Source organism: Mandrillus leucophaeus, unplaced genomic scaffold (genome assembly GCF_000951045.1).
Source record: "Mandrillus leucophaeus isolate KB7577 unplaced genomic scaffold, Mleu.le_1.0 Scaffold121, whole genome shotgun sequence".
Taxonomy (NCBI): domain Eukaryota; kingdom Metazoa; phylum Chordata; class Mammalia; order Primates; family Cercopithecidae; genus Mandrillus; species Mandrillus leucophaeus.
The window spans coordinates 830,530-839,797 of NW_012100432.1; positions in this window are offsets into that span (position 1 = coordinate 830,530).

Consider the following 9,268-nt stretch of genomic DNA (forward strand, 5'->3'; position numbering starts at 1 on the left):
GTGGAGTCTACAGAGGCAGTAGACCTTGCTGAGCTGTGGTGGGCTCCACCCAGTTTGAGCTTCCTGGCTGCTTTGTTTACCTACTTAATCCCCAGCAATGGCAGGCGCCCCTCCCCCCACCAGGCTGCAGCCTTGCAGGTCGGTCGCAGACTGCTGCACTAGCAGTAAGCAATGCTCACTAGCTCAGGACCTGCCGAGCTAGGCACAGGAGAGAATCTCCTGGTCTGCTGGTTGCTAAGACCATGGGAAAAGCACAGTATTTGGGCAGAGTGTACTGATTTTCCAGGTACAGTCTGTCACGGCTTCCCTTTGCTAGGAAAGGGAAATTCCCCAACCTCTTATGATTCCCAGGTAAGGTGATGCCCCACCTTGCTTCAGCTCACCCTCCGTGGGCTGCATCCACTGCCCAAACAGTCCCAATGAGATGAACCAGGTACCTCAGTTGGAAATACAGAAATCACCCATCTTCTGCTTCGATCATGCTAGGAGCTACAGACCACAGCTGTTACTATTTGGCCATATGAGAACAACAACAAAAAAAAACCCTAATTTCTTTTTAGCCATAAATTTAAGGGATACACATCCTGAAAACGTAATTCAAACCTCATCAATCATTTTGAAATTCAAAATAATTCAATAATTTTTAAAAATTCAAAATAGTTTTAAAGCATCTAAAGGCAAAATCTAGTCTTCCTCATTCTACCCAATGTCACTGCCTTTACCATAACTAAAAAAAAAATCTGGATCTGGAGTCAATAACCTAAAGGACCAAAGATTGGATTTTGTTTTTGCACATTATGTAAAATAAATTTTTCTTTTTACATTTAAAAGGGTTGTTTTAAAAAGAAGAAAAATAAGAATATTCAACAGAGACCAATATGTGGCCTACAAAGCCTAAAATATTTATAGTCCGGCCCTTTACAGAAAACAATTTTGACCACTGGTATAGATTTCTAGACCCTTTTCTAAGTATGCATCTATACACACACACACACACACACACACACACACATAAATCTATAGTTCGTTTCTTGATTTGTTTGTAGATGCACGATTTTATTTGTTCACTGTTCTGTGAGGTGCTTTACTTAATAGTATATTTGTGTATATGTACATAGCATATTTGTAGATTGTTTCATGTCAGTTTTTTTTTTTTTTTTTGAGACAGAGTCTCACTCTGTCACCAGGCTGGAGTGCAGTGGCACAATCTTGACTCACTGTGACCTCTGACTCCCTCATTCAGGCAGTTCTCCTGCCTCAGCCTCCTGAGTGGCTGGGATTACTGGTGAACACCACAACGTCCAGCTAATTTTTGTATTTTTAGCAGAGATGGAGGTTTCACCATGTTGGCCAGGCTGGTTTTGATATCCTGATCTCGTGATCTCCCACCTCAGCCTCCCAAAGTGCTGGGATTACAGGCATGAGCCTCCATGCCCGGCCTCATGTATTTTTATGTCAGCTGCTTATTTTTTACCTCCTAAGTAGCAGTTTATACATATTTTATGAATCTTCCACACACATTTTTGGTTTAGTTCTTAGCTGTGTGCCTCTGTCTTCCATTTAAAATATTCATCCATTCATTTATTGTTTCTACAAATATTTATTGGCACATACTATGTGCCAGGTACTCTTCTAGACCCTGAGGATTCAGTGGTTTTTTAAAAAAGACCAAAATTCCTGCCCTTGTAGAGTTTACTTTCTAGTAGGAGAAACAGATGATAAATCAGATTATTAATAATACATGAAATGTAATTGGAGGCAAAGAAAGGCAATATGAAGTGACAGGTGATAAGGGTTGAAATTTTAGGTCAGGTATTTTACATAGCCTCAGTGAGAAAGCGACTTCTGAGAAAAGATCCTGAAGAAATGAGGGTGCTAGCCATGAGAATATCTGAGGGAGAACACTATGGACATGTGCAAAGGCCCTGAGGTAAATGCTTGCCTGGTGAACCTGAGGAAGACAAAAGATAGCAGGAAGATCAATATGGCAGAAGCAGAGTGAATCAGGGAAAGGGTAGTGGGAAGGGAAGTTAGAAAGGGAAGGAGGACCCATAGTTTATGGGACCAGTGGGTTACATTAAGGACTTTGGTTTTTACTCCAAGTAAGGAATAAGAACCATGGGAGGATATTGAATAGAAGAGTGACGTGATCTGATTTTCTTTCAATAAAATCACTCTGGCTGCTTTGTTGAAAATAGATCAAAGCGGGAGAAGAACAGAAGTAGATGCAGCTAGACACGTTAGGAAGGTGTGATGGCAATCCAGGTGAGACATGATGGTGGCCCAGAAGAGAGGGATGGACATAGAGAGAATAAGAAATGGACACTATATTAAGTGCATAAGAGAGGAAAGCCACTCTTGAGATTGAGGCATACTGATCAATAGGTAACTCCCTCTTGTTTCAAAAATGATGAAAATGTGTTACAAGTAGAACCTTCAGATCTCCGGGAAAGGCCGAGGTCAGCCTAGCAAATAAATCTTAGTGTCTGAGATCACATCTTACATGGAACAAACACCCTTAAGGTAAGCATTTATTTGTTATTTTAAGATCAAGGCTATATTTTCATGAAGTGTCATCTTAGAAGTTTAGTTGTAGGTCTCACTGTAAAACCAATCAAGCTGGGAGAGGAAAATTACATTTCTCTTTTCAACTGCTCCAAGAAAGAGTCCAATCATACTTGCGGGGTTTTTTTTGTTTGGTTTGGTTTTGTTTTTTGTTTTGGTTTTTGGGGTTTTTTTATTATTATTATACTTTAAGTTCTAGGGTACATGTCAACCCAAATGTCCATCAGTGACAGACTGAATTAAGAAAATGTGGCATATATACTTGCATTTTCAAACAGAAAAATAGAGAGTCTGAGTCTAGGCCAAAGAACAAAGACGTTTCCAGGGAGCAGGGATTTTTGGCAGCAGACGTGAAGTGAGTGAGAACACACCCTAAGGAAATAGCCAGCTGTGGTCATACCAGGCTCTTGGCCAATCCCCTGGGGGCTGATTTTCAGCAGACTGGGACAACTCTACTGGTCACTCAGGAGTCTTGCTGATTTCCTGCAGCTCTCAATGGATTCCATATATCAGTATCACTCTGCTTCTCAAATGAGGAAAGCATTTGTTCTTTTCTTTATCCCTGCAAATCCCAGAAAATTGAGGTGAGGTCTAGAAAGTTGAAATGCCTTCTCAGAGGCATAGTGCCAGGTATTAGTTCTAACTCAAGAGTTTCCGGGACAGTGAGACAGGGGATGGAAAGGAAGAGGAGACAGTCTGAAACCCAGATGGTCCTATGACTTCGTGAAAGCTTTCCCAACCTTTACATCATAATTATGTTGGATATGCAGACTGGGATTCGCATATACTAAGGTTTGCAAAATCATTATTTCTTTAATGAGACATACAGTGAGTTTGGAAGATGTCAGGACAATGTTGTTTAATTCCTGGCTCCAAAGAAAAGAAGCAGCCCAAGATATGTTTCAACCTTTGGGAGAAAAAAACTATACTACTAATACTGTTATATTGATTGGGTTCTCTTGATGACAAATGGCAGGAAAATGACACAAACTGACTCAAAATAGAATGTATTGACTAATCTAGCTGTAAAATCTAAAAATGGGTCCATGGCATAATCAAGACATTTACACGCTGGGCATAGCAGATTCCTGGGGGCTCAGATGATAGTGGTTGCCTTTCTTTCTCTAATTTTCAGTTCTACTTCCAGTATGTGTTGGACTCATTTTATTCTCCTGTCATGTAATTGGAAAGATGACAACCAGAAATCCCATGTGTACATCATTTTTCTTATAATTTGTTATCCAAACCTAAGAGGATACATCTCCATAGTTCCAGTAGAAATGTCCAAGGAGAACTTTGGCTTATCTGGGTTAAATATCTATTGCCACACCAGTCACTGCAGCCAGAGGGTTGGGGTATGTTAGCCAGAACTGGATTACATGCTCACCCTTGGGCTCAGGGAGCAAGGGCAGCCACCCACAAAACAATACAGAAACTGAAAGGGATAATTCTCCAAAGAAAATAGAATTGAGGAGATAAAAATGCATGTCTGCTGTAATCATACTTCTTGTTTCTAGGAGGAACATATCTTATTAGAATACCCACATTTTTGTGTTTCCAAACAATATATGTGTACATATTAGTAGCATCACTTTCAAGCTAATATTTTAAACTTCTTATTGAAGTGTAATATGCATACATACAGACAGATAACTCCACATTTATCAGTGTACAGCTTGATGAATTATGTGATAGTATTACATTTCTTCTCATAAGGTTGAGAAATGTTTCCTATGTTCAAAAACAGCTATACAGGTTAGCCTAAAGGAGACAATAGTTTGGTGGAAATGTATTGATGAAATATTCAAGAAGGTAGATTTGAGGAGCAGGGCAATGGGAACTAAATGTCTGCAGCTCATGGACTATCAAAGCTTAAAAGCAAGCTAACCCTGTAACTTACCAAGCATGGTTTTCCACCAGTTGTGTTTGGCTTTGGGTCTGTATGACAGTCCTAGTCACCAAGTATTTATTGAGATGAACTATTGGCTTAATAAGAGAAAAGCTCCAGGCAACTGGTTATCTACAGGTGTATGGGGAAATGCTACCAAGAAACTAAGTCCCTGTTCTGGTGTGGCCAGCTTACATATACATCATATAGTAGTATCTACATACCTGTGATTTTGCTTTCTATGATCTAAAAATATTAAATGAAAAATTCCAGAAATAATTCATATGTTTTCAATCAGGTACCACTCTGAGTAGCATGATGAAATCTCATTGTCTCACTCTGTCCTTCCTGGGACATGAGTTCCCCTTTGTCCAGTTTCTCCATACTACGTTCCAACCTGCCCATTAGTCTTTGACATTATTCACTCCCAACATCCATAAATTCACATCATCATGTCTCAGTGATCCAGGATCACCCAAAACAGATGATCCTCCTTCTGACATATCATCAGAAGGTCAATAGTAGCCTAACACTCCATCACAATGCCTGTGTCATTCACCTCACTTCATCTCATTGCATAGGCATTGTGTCATCTCACATCATCACAAGAAGGGTGACTACAGTTCAACAAGATATTTTGGGAGACAGACCACATTCACATAGCTTTTATTGCAGGATATTGTTATAATTGTTCTATTTTATTATTATTTATTGTTGTTAATCTCTTAGTGGGCCTAATTTTTAAATTAAACTTTATCATAGGTATGTATGTATAGGAAAAAATATAGTATATCTGGGTTTTATATGATATATGATTCCAGGAATCCACTAGGGATATTGAAATGTATCCCCAGCAGGTTAAGGGGGATTACTATACACATATCATTACGTGGCTTCATCCAGCTCTTTTACTATTAACTAGGGGCTTAGGAGCCCTTTCTTACTGTTAGCCTAAGATTAATTTCCCACCTCAATGTGGTGGATATCTCACTTTTGCCCCTCTGTGTCTACTCACCACCCATCTCTGCCTCAAGACTGACTTGTATGTATGACATCATCAGGTTTCCTTACTTTCTGGCTGTCATTTGGGTTCAGCCAATGGAGAGCATGTGTAGGAAATTAGAAGGAGGGAGACAAGGGAAGTCAAAGTATTAACTTCCCAGGTCCCTCCTGTAGGGCTGCCTTGAGATATAATGGATCAAATGCTGTCTATTAGCTAACTCTTGACTAGAGAAGCTAATATTTCCCAGCTCTCGAAGTCCATAATTCCATATTTCTCCTTTTTTCCCCTATTTACTTTTTTTTCATCTTATCCTACCTGTTTCAGTTTTAGGCACCACAAGTGTCTTCCCTTGCTTTTGAAGTCACCCCTCAATTTTTTTTGGTCTCATGTTATTAACCTCAGATTCACTTTTATTTTTATTTTAAGTTCTGGGGTACATGTGCAGGATGTGCAGGTTTGTTACATAGGTAAACATATGTCATGGTGGTTTGCTGCACCTGTCAACCCATCACCTGGGTATTAAGCCCAGCATGCGTTATCTATTTTTCCTAATTCTCTCCCTCCCCCAGCCTTAATCCCTGACAGGCCCCAGTATGTAATCAACCTCAGATTCTACAATGTCTTTTCTTGTTCTGATATCTGGGATGTGGATACTTTTTATGTTCAAGGGTATATAACTGAAGGTGTGCTAATCTCCTTAATAATCTCTTATAAAGGATGTGTCATATGATTATCACAACATGAGGTCTTCCTTCAATCTCCTATCTCCTCCACTCCACATAAAGAAAAGTACCAGAATTGATATCACAACATCTTCTGCACCCAGCAAGGCATGTGTTATCTCTGATGCCATTTTAGAAAGCAAAAGATTATTATGTTTATTTCTGATACCAAGACAAACAAATCTTTGACATCAGCAACGGTTATGATAGGGTTCATTTCTACCCAACACACTTAATTGGCTGTATTTTTAGAATGCCAACATCAGCAGTGCTTCACTGCCTCATCAATGGCTATTATTTCATCTGGTGAATGGAGAGGAGGGCATAAATTCATAGCAGTAAGGACATTCGGTGGTTACAAAGTCTCTAGCATACGTGACGGCTAGATTGAAGAATGAACTTGCATAGAAACTATTATACTGGAAACTTGCTCTGGTACAGTTCAAGAAGAAATAACGTTAATAGAGTGAGAGTACTTTATGGAGCCCTAATTTAGTCTGTAAGGACCCAAGGACCTCATTAGTATATGACTTCACTTATGAAATTGCTTGGAAGAGACAGAAGTGAAAAATTACATGGTAGGTAAAACAATAACCCCTGGCATTGAAAAGACTTGGACTTGAATCCTCTCTCTGCTCCTTGCTAGTTATTTGACCTTGGGCTAGCCACTTAACCTTTTTAAGTACACATTCTCTTCTGTCTCTTGGGTCTAATAATATACCAAGGTATAAGATTCTTGGGGTCATTAAATTAGATAACCTTTGAAAGGCAGTTATTACAGTGCCAGACACAAACTAAGCACTCAAGAAATACTTGCATTTTGTTTCTGAAGCTAGGGTCTGAAATATATGTCTGCTATAATCGTATTTCTTAATTCTAGGAGGAACATATCTTCTTAGAATACCCATATTTTTGTGTTTCCAAACAATGTAAGTATACATATTGGTAGCATCACTTTCAAGCTAATATTTTAAACTTCTTAATGAAGTGTAATATGTATACATACACACAGATAACTGCACATTTATCAGTGTACAGCTTGATGAATTATATGGTAGTATTACATTTCTTCTCGTAAGGTTGAGAAGTGTTTCCTATGTTCAAAAACAGCTATGTAGGCTAGCATAAAGGAGATAATAGTTTGGTGGAAATGTATTGTTTCTGAAGATAGGGTCCTATGTTATTTCTGAAGATAGGGTCTTGCTCCATCGCTCAGGTTGGAGTGCAGTGGCATGATCATAGCTCATTGCAACCTTGAAACCCCAGGCTCCAGTGATCCTTCTGCCTCAGCCTCCCATGTAGCTAGGACAAAAGGCAGGAACCACTGCACCTAGTCCAATATGTGAATTTTGATGATGGAATTTTGATGATAATGATCATTTGCAAGACCAAAGGGTATTTTACATTATTTCCCTCAAACAAATCTTCTCCATCCCTAGACTCTTTTTGAACAAAAGAGCCATATCTCTAAATACCCAAGTTCATCGTGGCTCTCACTCTTTTAAAGATTGCTCCTGCCTTTCTAGTCAACAGAGTAGAGTTTAAACTCCTTAAGATACTAAATAAGGCATTCACAACTACTTGTTCCAGTCTCACCTCTTCAGCCTCATATCTGGCTTCTTTGCATCCTTCATGTCTCACTGCCGCCAGAGCAAAATTTTCACTGTATGCCACCTGGTCATAATATGCCTTGCATATACTCTTCCCTTTGCCTGGAATGCTCCTGTGGAGCCCTCAAGGCTTTGCCTAAGGGTCACCTTATTAGCTTATATTTATTAAGTGCATGTTGTATGCCCAGCATGGTCATGATCAACACTCTATGATGTAGTGTTATTATTCAGCACAAGAAGGAATCTAAAGCTTGGCAAAAATAGAGCTCAACAAAGTGATACACATGCAAGGATTTATGTCCAAGAAGTGACAGAGAAATCAAGGTGCTCTGGCTCCAAAGTTGCTGTATTCATTTCCTATCAAGCTGTGACAAATCATCACAAACGTAGTACCTTAAAACAACACAAACCTATTATCTTCCAGTTCTAAAAGTCAGAAGCCCAAAATGAATTATACTGGGCTGTAATCAAGATGCTGGCAGGGCTGCCTTCCTTCTGGAGTTCTAGAGGATAATCAGTTTTCTTGACTTTTCCAGCTCCTAGAGGCTGCCCACATTCCTTCACTCATGGCCCTTTCCTCTCCTTCCAAAGCTAGCAGCATTGCATCTCAAATGTTTCTTTTTCTTTCTCTCTTTCCTTCTCCTACCCATCTTTCTTTCCCTTTCTTTATCTTCCTCTCTATGATTTTGCTTCCATCATGACATCTCCTTCTCTGACTTTGACCTTCTTGCCTCCATCTTATAAGGATCTGTGTTATTACCTTGGGTGCGCCTGGATAATTCAAGATAATCCCAGTGTTCTTAATGTATATATATCTGCAAAGTCCTTTTCACCATGTAGGTAACGTATTCACAAATTCCTGGGATTGGGACATGGATCTCTTTGAGGAGCCTGCTACAGTAATTCTCTTAACTTCTATATTATTTTGTCAACTTTCTCTGGGAAAGTTGCCTTCTCTAACTTTTCCATGAAAATTTCCACAGACAAGTAGTTACCCATTTCTTTGGATTCCTCCCATAGCTCTTTATTCATATTTCTTTTGTACTCACCATATTGTACTGAAATCAGTATTTCTGGTTCTCCCCAGTTGAATGGGAGCTCCTCTGGGGCAAAACTCTTCAGCACCCAGCCTAGAACAGGAATTCATAGGGAGCATTTACCGAAAACTGGGTAGACAGGTGGATGGATGGAAGGATGAAATGTGTAAAAATCATGATCATCCCTATCCTAAGATGATGACCTTAATAACCATTTTAAACAAATACATTGATTTAGCCAAAGGGTGTTACCAAAGTTTATATATGTCAGGAGTGAACACTGTTCTGCAAGAAGTGAGCATGCCTCTTCTTGTTGATGCTTGATTTCTTTTTTTTTATTATTATTTTTTATTATACTTTAAGTTCTAGGGTACATGTGCATAACGTGCAGGTTGGTTACATATGTATACTTGTGCCATGTTGGTGTGCTGCACCCATCAACT